This window comes from Anser anser (genome assembly GCF_964211835.1).
Source record: "Anser anser genome assembly, chromosome: Z".
Lineage (NCBI taxonomy): Eukaryota > Metazoa > Chordata > Aves > Anseriformes > Anatidae > Anser > Anser anser.
The window spans coordinates 3,574,266-3,586,938 of NC_139723.1; the positions used below are offsets into that span (position 1 = coordinate 3,574,266).

The 12,673-nt window shown below is 37.1% G+C and overlaps 1 long non-coding RNA gene across 1 annotated transcript; it reads right to left on the bottom strand.

Annotated features, from left to right (window-relative positions):
• Window positions 1-1,365: 1,365 nt before the first annotated feature.
• LOC310888999 lies at window positions 1,366-12,449 on the bottom strand. Its single transcript, XR_014576306.1, has 4 exons — window positions 12,198-12,449; window positions 7,871-7,961; window positions 7,367-7,443; window positions 1,366-1,492 (listed from the first exon to the last, which is right to left on the bottom strand). It is a non-coding gene; the product is annotated as an uncharacterized lncRNA (long non-coding RNA).
• Window positions 12,450-12,673: the final 224 nt, after the last annotated feature.

Genomic DNA, 12,673 nt, shown 5'->3' on the forward strand with positions numbered 1-12,673 from the left:
TTGTCATCACTGGAATAAAGGTGAAATATTCTTAGTATTAGGAATAAATCAGATGCCAACCTTTTTTTTTCTTCCTTTTTTTTTTTTTCTCTTTTCAATGTAGTTGGGGTCAACAAGAAAAAAAGAAACAAACAACAAAAAACTGAAACACTACAAGACAAAGAGTAACCAAAACCAAAATGAAATGTTTATGTTGCAGTTCCACAGAACATCTGAAGTCCTTCCTGCTGGTGGGAGAAAACAGTTCCTTCCCAACCCACTTTAGCTTTTGAATGTACAGCAAGATGTTTTTTACTCAGCTGAAAAGTCTCTAATTTAGGAGCAGACTGAGAAGAACAATGAACTTAAGTCACACAAATTCTCTGTGAAGTTCTAATGTCATAGTAGTCCTACACCACTTAATTGAAGGAGTGTTGATGGATTTCTCATGAAATATTCTATCATTTTTATACTTCAGTGGTTGTTGTAATATTGCAAAATATTTTTTTTTATTCAACGGTTCATTTTTTCTCTTTTCAGAAAAATAAATAAACATTTCTGCTGTGGTTGAAGCAAACTATGGATTTCTTTGTTGCCTTTTTCAATTCTTCATTTTCTTTTTTTGTACCTGAAAATGTTGTGGGGTTTTTTTGTTTGTTTGTTTTGTTTTTCACAGACCTGTGAAATCATTTTCTCTATTCTTTCAATATTATATATTTTTAGAAACACATTAATATGTAGGTGGTCTTACATATGTAAAGTATACTCCATAGGTTGAATTCTGATATTTAGCCAAAAAGCTACACGTGCTGCACTTAAAACTTACACAATGAGGAATCTGCAAGCAGAAGATAACCTTACCAAGACCCTGGTGATAAAAACATTTGTGAAAAGTGATGTAATACCACTGGCTTACAGTATTAGAAAATATTTTTAAATAAAAAATAAAAATAAAAAATACAATGCTAGAGTTGCCTATATGAATCACTATTTGTGGTGAGCTTTCCCAAAAGTATTACACATAGTATAAAGCCTGTTTTTAAAATATGTAATTAATTATTGAATAATAATCAGAACACTTTCAGTTTTAAAGAGCAAATTAAATTCAGGCAGGTTTTTGGAACACTTTCAGACAGGAATGGTCATCTGCTTGCAGACAGACTGTGATGCTGTTGCAGCTGCTTCTATTCATTATACTGTATTTCACGTTTACTTCACTGTCAACCTTTTATGCATTGAATCAACAGAGCCAGGGAAGGACTGACTATAGGAGCATGTTGCTGAGCTGCTCTGGGCTTACAGCTCCGCACATGAAAGCAGAATATGCCCTAAAATGAAACACAGAAAAATTTACTGAAAAAAAAAAATCTTTCTGTTTATTCTTCTCCTGGTTTTATTTCTTCAATTTCCTCACCTATGGAATGAAGCAGCAACTTTCTTCTGTGGCATTGGTTGAGAGTTAATTTCCAGGATTCCCACTTTGATTCTTCAAAGTTCCAGGGAACCCACATTCCTGCCAAGAGGAAAATCATTTAGAAAATCTCAGCTTTTGTAAATATGATGCCATCCAGCAGATTAATCAGACTTTCAAAGCAAATAGCTATGGGATTTGGTAAAGAGTTATAACAAAGCAGAGTGTTAAAATATACATATATATATATAAATGCTTGCATTACAGGAGGGAAACAATTAATGCCTAGAACAACTGCATTATTAGTCACAGCACTGTGACCTCTCACCTCAAGTAATAAAGTACACAGGTCAGAATTGACAATACATACTCATGGCTAATCATGGCTGCCAGTTATTGATCCAAGGGGAAGGGAAGGGAAGGGAAGGGAAGGGAAGGGAAGGGAAGGGAAGGGAAGGGAAGGGAAGGGAAGGGAAGGGAAGGGAAGGGAAGGGAAGGGAAGGGAAGGGAAGGGAAGGGAAGGGAAGGGAAGGGAAGGGAAGGGAAGGGAAGGGAAGGGAAGGGAAGGGAAGGGAAGGGAAGGGAAGGGAAGGGAAGGGAAGGGAAGGGAAGGGAAGGGAAGGGAAGGGAAGGGAAGGGAAGGGAAGGGAAGGGAAGGGAAGGGAAGGGAAGGGAAGGGAAGGGAAGGGAAGGGAAGGGAAGGGAAGGGAAGGGAAGGGAAGGGAAGGGAAGGGAAGGGAAGGGAAGGGAAGGGAAGGGAAGGGAAGGGAAGGGAAGGGAAGGGAAGGGAAGGGAAGGGAAGGGAAGGGAAGGGAAGGGAAGGGAAGGGAAGGGAAGGGAAGGGAAAGAAAGAAAAGAAAAGAAAAGAAAAGAAAAGAAAAGAAAAGAAAAGAAAAGAAAAGAAAAGAAAAGAAAAGAAAAGAAAAGAAAAGAAAAGAAAAGAAAAGAAAAGAAAAGAAAAGAAAAGAAAAGAAAAGAAAAGAAAAGAAAAGAAAAGAAAAGAAAAGAAAAGAAAAGAAAAGAAAAGAAAAGAAAAAAGAAAAAAAAGAAAAAAAAGAAAAAAAAGAAAAAAAAGAAAAAAGAAAAGAAATCTTTGCAGGAAAAACATTGCTCTGAATTACAAACACGCATTCTCCTGAGACTCAGCAACTCTCTGGGTTTCTCCCACTGGAGCTGGAAAGCAAGAAGTGAGTTCAGTCAGTATTTAATATCAAGTGAATGTGGTGTTTAATCAATACTATTCTGCTTTTGTTCCACGATGTGGAAAGCAGTGTCTATTCATTCAGTAAAGGTTAATGCCAAGGGTCAAGTGATTTCACACTCTCTGTAGGATCCACAACATTTCAGTAGTTCAGATGCCTTGGACAATGATGACTCAGTTGGACTGATTTATTGCCACTCTAAGGCCCTGCTTAATACTAAAGTGCTGTCTTATGATAATACCTCAGAAAATAGCACTGATAAAAGAGGAGGCAATAATTACCTACATTTTGAAGTAATGTCTTCATTTCTAACATCCTATAAAGATGTAAGGTCCATTTAAAATTATCTGCTTCTTGTATTAGCAAGTCAGTTAAATTAGATATTATCAGTGTTCTCTGGTTTATGAAATGCTATCTGTGCAAAAGAAATCTGTTGGACGTATTAAGAAAAATGCAAATTGGAAGTAAATGTAATACAGTACTTCATTTAACATACATTTTAAAGAATAACTTATTTCCTTTTCTACTTGCCCAAATAAAGAAATACTGTTCTAAGACAGGTTAATAAGGCAAAAAAGGGAGAAAATTGTCAGACAATGTAGAATAAAAATATAACATTCATAGACACTCTGTGTTCTAATAAGGCTTTAATATGTGAGATCACATAACAGTATTTATAATTGCTTCTGTTTTTTTTTTCTTTTTTTTTTCTTTAGAATTTCTAACTTGAGGGTAGATATGCAAAAAAAAGGAAAGCTATATATCCCATTCAACATGATACACTGAAAATGGCATTAGGTGAGGTCATTGTCTAAATCAGAATGCATTTGACTTTGTCAGGGGTTCTAATTTTGAACATGTTAGGATCCCTGATTATTATTCAGCAATGTCTTATTCAAGATGTGTTTTATATAATGAAAGAAGTTCAGATGTCACCAGGAAAATAGTGTGAGAAGAATTAATTGGAAGGCTTATCAGAGAAAAGTCATTTAGAATCCAGCTCTACCTAATATATCATTGAATGATGAATATACCAATCAATTAGCGAAATAAAATAAATTCTGCAAATTTGACTGAAGACATCCTATTATTATAAGTGGGAGGATATTTGGAACAGTTAATTACTCCTTATTTTAGGTTCTAAGTATGCAAAAATCCTTTATGTGAATTTTCAGCATCCCTCTCTCCCCCAATTACAGATATTTAGAAGTTTCTTCTGACTTGTTTTAAATGATGGTGTCATATTTTCTATAACACTACGGCAGATATAGAAGAAAGGCATCTTAACGTGAGTTAAAGGAAAAAAATCCTAAGGTCTTACATCTGTAAGATATTCTGTTGTCTTACAAAAATAGCATAATCAGTGCAAAAAAAGACACAATGTTTAGCACTGTATTTATGGATAGATGGACTAGTTATTATGTAAGAAATATGTATTGTAATGCAACCATTTTTTGATGTAATATTTTTGATGATTATATCATCAAAATTTTGATAATTATATCATCAAAAATATCATCAATATTGATTAATAAATTGTTACCGATACTGTGAAATGCCCAGCAAATAAATTTGTCTTTCACTCTTCAACTACTCTTTGAATAGGAAATGTCAGAAGTATCAATAAAGATTATGACTGGTGGTGAAACAGTACTGTTAAAGACCAAAAGCAAAAATGTTGGGATTCTCCGTTTAATTTTATAGATTCAAAAACTCTAAACAGTTTCCAGTTCTAGACACCGGTTTCTTACTGTCTGACATCTGTTGATTTCTTCTTCTCCCAACAAGGTGTCAAAGTCACAGCCTGAAATACACAGTCCCACCACCTTTCTAGTTAAAATTTCGTAAAGAAATTTAGGTGGCAGTGCCAAATGTACTTTGGAGATAACTACAACTGTGTCCTAATAAGTTTGGAACAGGAAACAAAAAGTTTGTCTGCTGAAAAAAGATACAAGTTTAAAACATAAAATCCATTGTATTAGGAAGGAAAGTTTAATGTTTTGAACAAGATGCTTTTTTAAATTTATTTAAAAGCAAGATGCCTTGGAAAATTACACCTTCTGATAACAAAGACTTAGCCACACTAAATCAGTCCATCATGCCATTAAGGTCAGAATATCACCTCCAGCCACAGCCAATGCCCAATAGCTTCGACAGCAGGAACACCCAAGGAAAAAGACATGTTCGTTCTGATCCCAATGACAGTGAGTGTCTACCTTGAACTTTATTAATCCTACTTTTTTTCTGCACAATTCAGGGTTGGAGATTATTTGCTGGTAGATTTTAACATTCAACAAACACATATAGATAGAAGAGTGTACAAAAAGCAGTCTGTCCTAATACTGACTAATTTTTACATGAGTCTATACAGGTCCAAAGAACGTGCAATAAGTATTTTCACTGTGAAGTGGAACAACCATCTGTCAGCCATATCTCAATATGGCAATGAAGAACAGGAATATTTGCTTAGTCAGTGGGATAAAAAAACAGGAGAGATGAAAGTTGCAAAATTGGGCTAAAAGACATTCCTAGACAGTTTTGTGTAATCATGTGATCTAATGATTTAAATGTTTTCAGGTTTAATCTAACAGTTCAATGGCATATTACTTTTTTTTTCTGTCTTGCACACTACGTTGGAATTCTACTACAGCATGTACTTTGGAAATGGACCACTTAAAAAGAGTAAGTGGTAGAAAGAGAAGAATGGATATTCATGTCAACATCTCAGTAATACCTAATAGGATACCAAGAATAAAAAGAAAAGAAAGAAAGACATGCCTAAAATTAGGCTTCTGAATCCATACTTAGGCAATTAAATAAAAGGCCTAATTACCAAGACTGCTAAGCAGTCAGGAGCTCCTATTATAGTGAGTGTCATCCTATTGCAGTGAGGGCAGTGAACTAGCTGGCTCCTGAAAACTGTGGCTGAGTATCCAGGCTAATTATGCAAAATACTTGCTTTGTGACAGAGTGCAACATCAGTGAGATTTATACAGGCAGACTTAGCTGCCTTTTATATACCGACAGATACACACTGAATTTGGATCTCCGTTCATGTACAATTTATATGTGATGTGAATAGACATGTGAATCAATCATGAGTAAAGTGTTTATTACAACCATGTTCCTTAGTTCTGATTTATACTTTTTCCTACTGTTTTGTTTTCTTTTTATTACTTTTTTGTTTTATCTTCAGTTTCAGGGTTTGGAGGGTTTGCAGTAGGTTTTTAACTGTGTAACAATGTTAGAGCACAAAAGAAATTAAAAAAAAAATCTAAATATCACAATAGGATAAAACAAAATTATTCAAAATTTGGTGATTAGAAAACAGAAGTACAGATTTCTTATTACTACACCTTCTGCCAAAGTTGGACAAAATAATGAAGCAGTTAACTTTGGTTAGTTCTGTGAAAAAAAAAAATGACACATTTTTTGAGGAAAGTCAGTTTAAAATAAGTTATTTGTAAGACAGTGATTTAGTGTTACTAAATATATGTATAATCAAAAACCACCCCTGTCTTGGTTTCAGTTAGGACAGAGTTAATTTTCCTCCTAGTAGCTGGTAGGGTGCTATGTTTTGGATTAGGATGAGAAGAGCACTGATAACATGCTGATGTTTTAATTGTTGCAGAGCAGTGTTTACACCAAGCCAAGGACTTTTTGGCTTCTCGCTCTGTCCTGCCAGCGAGCAGGCTGGGGGTGCAGCAGGAGCTGGGAGGGGACAGACCCAGGACAGCTGACCCAAACTGGCCAAAGGGGTATTCCATACCATCTGGCGTCATGCTAAACAATATATAGGGGTGGCTGGCCGGGGTGGGAGGCCGGCTGCTCGGGGATAGGCTGGGCATCGGTCAGCGGGTGGTGAGCAATTGCATTGTGCATCACTTGTTTCGTACACATTATTATTAGTAATACTATTATCATTATTATTATTATTGTTGTTGTTGTTATTATTATTTCCCTGTCTTAATAAACTGTCTTTATCTCAACTCACCGGCTTCACTTTCCAGTTTCTCTCCCCCATCCCAGAGAGGGAGGGGGGGAGGGTGAGCGAACGGCTGTGTGGTGTTTAGCTGCCAGCCGGGTTAAACCACAACAGTAATATGAATCCTTCTTCAACAACAATTCCTTTTCTGCAGCTAATTGACGGTAAAACGACCCTACTCAGACTCAGGGCTCCTGCAGAAAAACTTTCTGGAGGACTGAAACCCAAATTTATAGAAAATTAAAACCAATGTTTTCTTTCTAACATGGGGATATCTACCACCGGGCTTTGAGATGAAGTCTTTTCTTCTAGAATAATTTCTGTGCCATCATGGAGGTATGCAGTGGATTTCATGCACTCAGGTGCAACCTGTTAAGAATGCATACGTGCATCTTAAATCTAAAAATTTCAATCTTAAAAATTTCAACTTAAAAATTTCAGTCTGAAGTCTCCAGCTGCTAAGGGTTGGCTTCCACTGACCTAGAAGATTAAACTACTATTGCCAGCATGCTAAACAAGGCTGGCATCCTAACTGAACCTGCAGAGTGGCTTTGGAAAAACAAGACACTGTACACTCCCAGCTGTACAAGTGTAGAGTAAATGTGTTTTTTCAACATCACCATGAGTTGCAATGGACACCGTAACAAACTGAAATAAACAGAAATCCTTTCAGAAATTACTGAGATTATATCCTTTAGACATCATCAGTTTTTCTATCATCAGTTCAGTCATAAGAATTAGAACGAAAGCAGTTCACCAAGCCTTAAAAAATTCAGAAGAATATGTTACCTGTCTTCTCATTTTCTTTCTTTCAAGCTTTTCTTCAGTTATTTACATTGGAAGTACAGGTCATCATGAGGGTGACTCTGGGAGAAAAAGATTTCCCTTTATTTTCAATTCTAATGAAAAATCCCATCTTTCCTCAAAATATTCATACCACTAGTTAAAGTGCCATTATTCTCTGAACTGTCTTTGCTGTCCACAATGTCCCTAAAACAGGAAATTAAATCCATCATTGTGGACCTGTAAGCCAAATCCCCGCCTTTACTGAGAGTTATCAAATGCTGTCTCTCAAAAAGCTGCACAGCAGCAAGCGACCACACACCTCCAGGCTGCACAACTACTGCTCAGCTCCATGCGATGCCCCTTGCTGTCTTCCCTCCACCCTGTCAGGTGTCCCCCCAGGGTACATCTGATCACTCTCTGCTGTCTACAGGGCCCACCTATGAGCCCAGAATTACTCCCTCTGTCCCATCCCCAGGCATATTCAACAGCTTTGCAGGTTCTCCTTACCTGTGAAGTAGGTGATGGAGAACATGTCAAAGGCAGCTGTTTCACTGTGCAGCATTAGTCTGTTTTTAATCTCGTCGCTTCAGTTGCTGAACTGAAATGTTATATAAATATGTCATTCTTTATGACAAAAGCCAAAAAAATGCTAATACTATCATTAAAAAGTAACTTGTGCCTGGGGTGTAATGGGGAGATCAAGTGACAGAGGCAGTAGCTTTTGCTCGAGGAAAGCAAATGTAAGTGTTCTTCATTTTAAAAGAGAGAAACCACTGCAGTGCATGGTTGGAGCCTGGGTTACACTGAGATGGGTGCCACTGAACACAGACACTCCAAACCAGGTCTTTACCTGCCATAATTAAACAGAGAAACTCATCATTGTGACCAGCCTCATCTTGTGCGAGACTGGGCTTGGCTGGCCCCATTCTGCATACCAGCCCCTAACTGTCCCTCACTGTGAGGCACAGTATGCCAGAACATGGTCTCTTTGGTACAAAGTGAGAAGTTTTTCAGAAAATACATTTTTTATTTTTTTTAATCAGTAATATACATACCTTTCCCATGAATGAGGCCTCACCACTTCATTTCTTTGGTGTGATTATCAAATAGCACATATTTAAACTAGATGTCAAGAGGAAACAGAGCTCTCTTTGAGTAGATTGAAGACAGTATGGTTTGTCTAGCATGGATAAAGAAGGCTCTAATCTTTACATGTATATTATTTGTTCTGTCTTTGCACAGTGCCCACCACAGTGAGACCCTCAACCAGTGCTTAGATCACATAGACAGAATAAAAATACAGAATATTCTCACTTCCCTTCGTAACTGATGATTTATGATCTTCTCAGGCATCTAAATACTGTGTTTACACATAATACTGACTAGAGATCAAAGGATCTCATAGACAGCATCCCTCCACAACCTTCCATCCTTTTCCACACAGCTGTTCACATCATATTTGAGGTCAACTCAATCAAAGCTACCTCAGCTTTGTTAAATTTTTTGACAATACTGTGGCTTTTGGATGCCAGTGCAAACAAGCTGCCATCACATCCTCAGGATGAGGAAAGATTTTAAATTTCAGTCAACTTGGCCTTGTTTGTTTGCCTTAGCTAAGATGAGGAGTTGTCAAACTACACAATTTCCATAGCTGTCAAGGATGTTTTTGAACATGCAAATCTGCAGTACATTTTATCACAAACATTGCAAAAAGCTTTAAAACCAGGACATATGAAATATGTATACTTTCATTTTGTTAAAAAAAAAAAAAAAGAAGACTCTAACCCAGCTTATAGGCCTTCACCCTGCACATCAATGTATTTCTGTCTTGCTTGTTTTGTAGCCAAGTGGAAACAATAGAGCATCAACAGCATTGTCAGCTTCTTCCATTTATCACATTTGAGCCCTTTATAATATGAGGGCATGAAGAATGTTATTCAGTTTATATTTTGCTTGGAAACCTTGAAATATTTTGAGGATGTGACCTAACCCCACATCACTCCACCAAGCAAGTAGTCAGGAGTGGTTGGTACACAAAGAAGGAGTTTGGCTTAACTTGTCAGCAGGAATGGAAAGCAGCTTGGAGCTGGGTCTGTTTCTCAGTGCTCAGATTGTCCTTGCTCAGTGACCACCCTGCCAGTCCCTGCAGCACTTATGAAGGTGAGTGGGAGATGTCACTCTTTTCACTCAATGTTTGGAAAACCAAGGTTACCACTACAAGAAAATTTACTTCTGCCAAGCATCACCACAATTTAATATTAGTTACATTGTCCAAACAAGTAGATATAACATTGGTAAAGTTAACACAACATATTTGTAGGAAACTTCTCCCACACATTCAACTTCATACATTTCAGCTTCTTCCCTCACCCTCCTCCCCTGCCCCCGCCCCCCCAAAAAAAAAAGTGCAAATGTGTAGACTTGAAGCCCATTCAATCTTCTTTAGGCACATAGTCACCATCATTGGCTCTCTCCCAGTGCCAAAGCTGTGCTCTGCTCCCTCTCCATAGACCTTCTGGCCCTGTTGACACAGATTGGAGCAGATGCAGTGGTGATTCATCAGCCTGGAGGTCTCCTGTTGACCTCTGTGGTCCTCCCCTGCCTTCTAAGATAATGTACATGTAACCTGGGTCTCACACACAAGAGAGAATTCTCCCTTTTTCATGAGAAAAGGTTGGTTCTTTGAGTTTTACCTGCCTTGAAGTCTTTGTCTTGATTAAAATTAGTGATTCCATGTAAAATGGGCTAACTCTGCTACAGCAGCAAGCGAATATTTGAAATGCTAATGAAAGACCCAGACAAAACAGACTGACGAATCTGTTGGAGAAACAGCAGAATCAACCAAGATGTAGAGGAGAGAGACTGTGAAGAGAGTATAGTATTTATCTCCTACTGTTGCAAGTACATTGCCTTAATCGGGAAGAAATGTTGGAGAGTATTCCCTGGTTTCCAGCCTTTAGTTTAGGTTCATTTCATGTCATTTATTTCGAATAAGCCAGATCACTATGTTCTGCCTACAGAACCCCAATACAAAATACCATGTTTCTACACTTCCCACATGGAATCAACGTACAGGAGCAAAACAGACAAGATTTCATATTATATTTGGCAGTTAGTCTAATGACTCATTGCCAATACAGACTTCTAGAAACACACTGCATATAGTCTATATGGAGTGTTAAAATCTTTATATTCTAGAATATTATAAAACTAAGCTAAACACAGCTATTTCCAGTACAGAAATACAGTTGTCAAGAAACAAGGGTGATTCAAATACTGCACTTTTTCTTAAGGACAACAATCCTCTTTGCTCCTGCAGACATCTTGAAGTGGTTGTTGAAATGTATTATTCTGCACGTTTTATACCATGTAGGACTCTGAAGAGATAAAGCTATACAGTGCCTTAGGCAACTATAAGCAAGGACTATAAGGAAAAAGAAGGCTGTAAGGTAGAGGATAAGTGGCATGATATAAGCAGAATATTTAATACTTACGACAACAAAATAGATACTACACTGCCTTGGCTATTGCAATGTCAGGCACCATTCATTCCCTATGCAGTTCAGGCCCGTTTATCTGAACCAGCAATGTTCAGATTCATTAATGAAGCCATTATTGATTTGTGGAACATGACTTAAAATCTCAGCAAACACTGAACTATCTGTGAGGAGCTCTTAAATACTGAACGTATGTAACTAGACATCTCAATTTAAGAACCAGACATACATTAAACAGCATTAATAGCTAGGCACTTAATGGATCAATTCCTACTGTTTGTGTAATGTGGAAATAAAAAAGGCTTATTAAATGACAAGCTTTCCCTGGTTTGTGCTAATTAATTATACACTGCATCTGACTGCTAATTTAGTGGGAAAATGCAGCCCAAAACTATGTTTTCTGCTTGAACTTTGCCTCAGCACCACCTAATTCAGCGCAGAGTGCAGCTGCGACCTGCCTCTGAACGATGACAGTATTAAATTAGAGCACAAGGCCATCAATTTAATAAGTACTGTAGCAGGTAATTTGAATAAGGACAGTATTAGTATTCTGCCAGTGCACAACTAAAAGCAGCTGACCTTTCAGACCAGAGAAGATCCTTGAACACATCTAGCTGAATCAGAGAACACAGTAATAATCTGGCCATGTTAAGAGTGCCAAGAGAGACTTTTACAGCTCTACACCCATTACTATACATCAGCTATTCTACAGTATATAAGAACACTTTATGTACAAAAAAAAAAAAAAAAAAAAAAGGGTTATAAATAGAAAAAAGGCAATGTGAAAGATATATTTGCAGTGGCACATTTGAAAATTCTCCTTATTACCTTGATTTATGGTACAAAGAATGTAAAATTAATCAATGCACATAAAAATGCACTATGAATACCCACATAACAACTCAGTGACTTTTCACCACAAATTTAGTACTGAGAGGAACATAGGTATGTGTTTGTAGTAAAAGTACAGTATATAAAAATATTTTGCTACCATAACTGCTTTAAACGCAGTAATATAAGATGAAAATAGCATTCAGGCAGGAGAAAGATAATGTTTTTCAGCTAATTGGCAAGTTTTTCAGAGGTTTATAACTACAGTAAAAATTCCTTTCAAACAGATTGTTGTTACAGCCACAGCCCAATGTAAAATTCCTCTAAAAGTAAATCATTTTTAAAGGAAAGAGGGCTTTTTCTTAAGGGCCCATTTCTAAATATTAAAAGTCACGTATAAATGCAATCAAAGAAAACCACAGTCACACTCATGCAATTGAAAGCATAAAAATTTAGAAAAAAAGAACTATCATTATTCTGAGGGATTTGGGGTTTTTACTATTTACCAGGTGGCAGGATGATTCTTTAACAAGCAGGTAATTCCAGTCCTCAGAGATTCATTCTTGATCCTCTAGCAGATTTTCTGAAATAGGAGTCGAGTTTTCCATAAGGCCCTGGAACCTGTCTATAAAGTTTTCCCTTTCACTTCGCAAATAATTCACAGACTGAAAGAGTGGGAAAGTACACCAACCTACCAGACCTGCTCCAGAAGCTCAGATGCATAGTAAAACCCCACTGAGAACCTAGTCTTTAATTTCCTTCCTAAAAGACACAGTTCCTACCATATCTACCACTTATTTAAGAAAGGGGCACACATTCATGCATACTATACGTGAAAAACTGTTTATTGATGCAGAACAGAAACATTCAGTAACACCTGATGCCTCTCAAACTAGCAAGACATTTATTTTTAGGGACATAAATCTGTCATAACAGATTTATGGGGGGGACAAAAAAAAAAAAAAACAAAACAGGGACATAA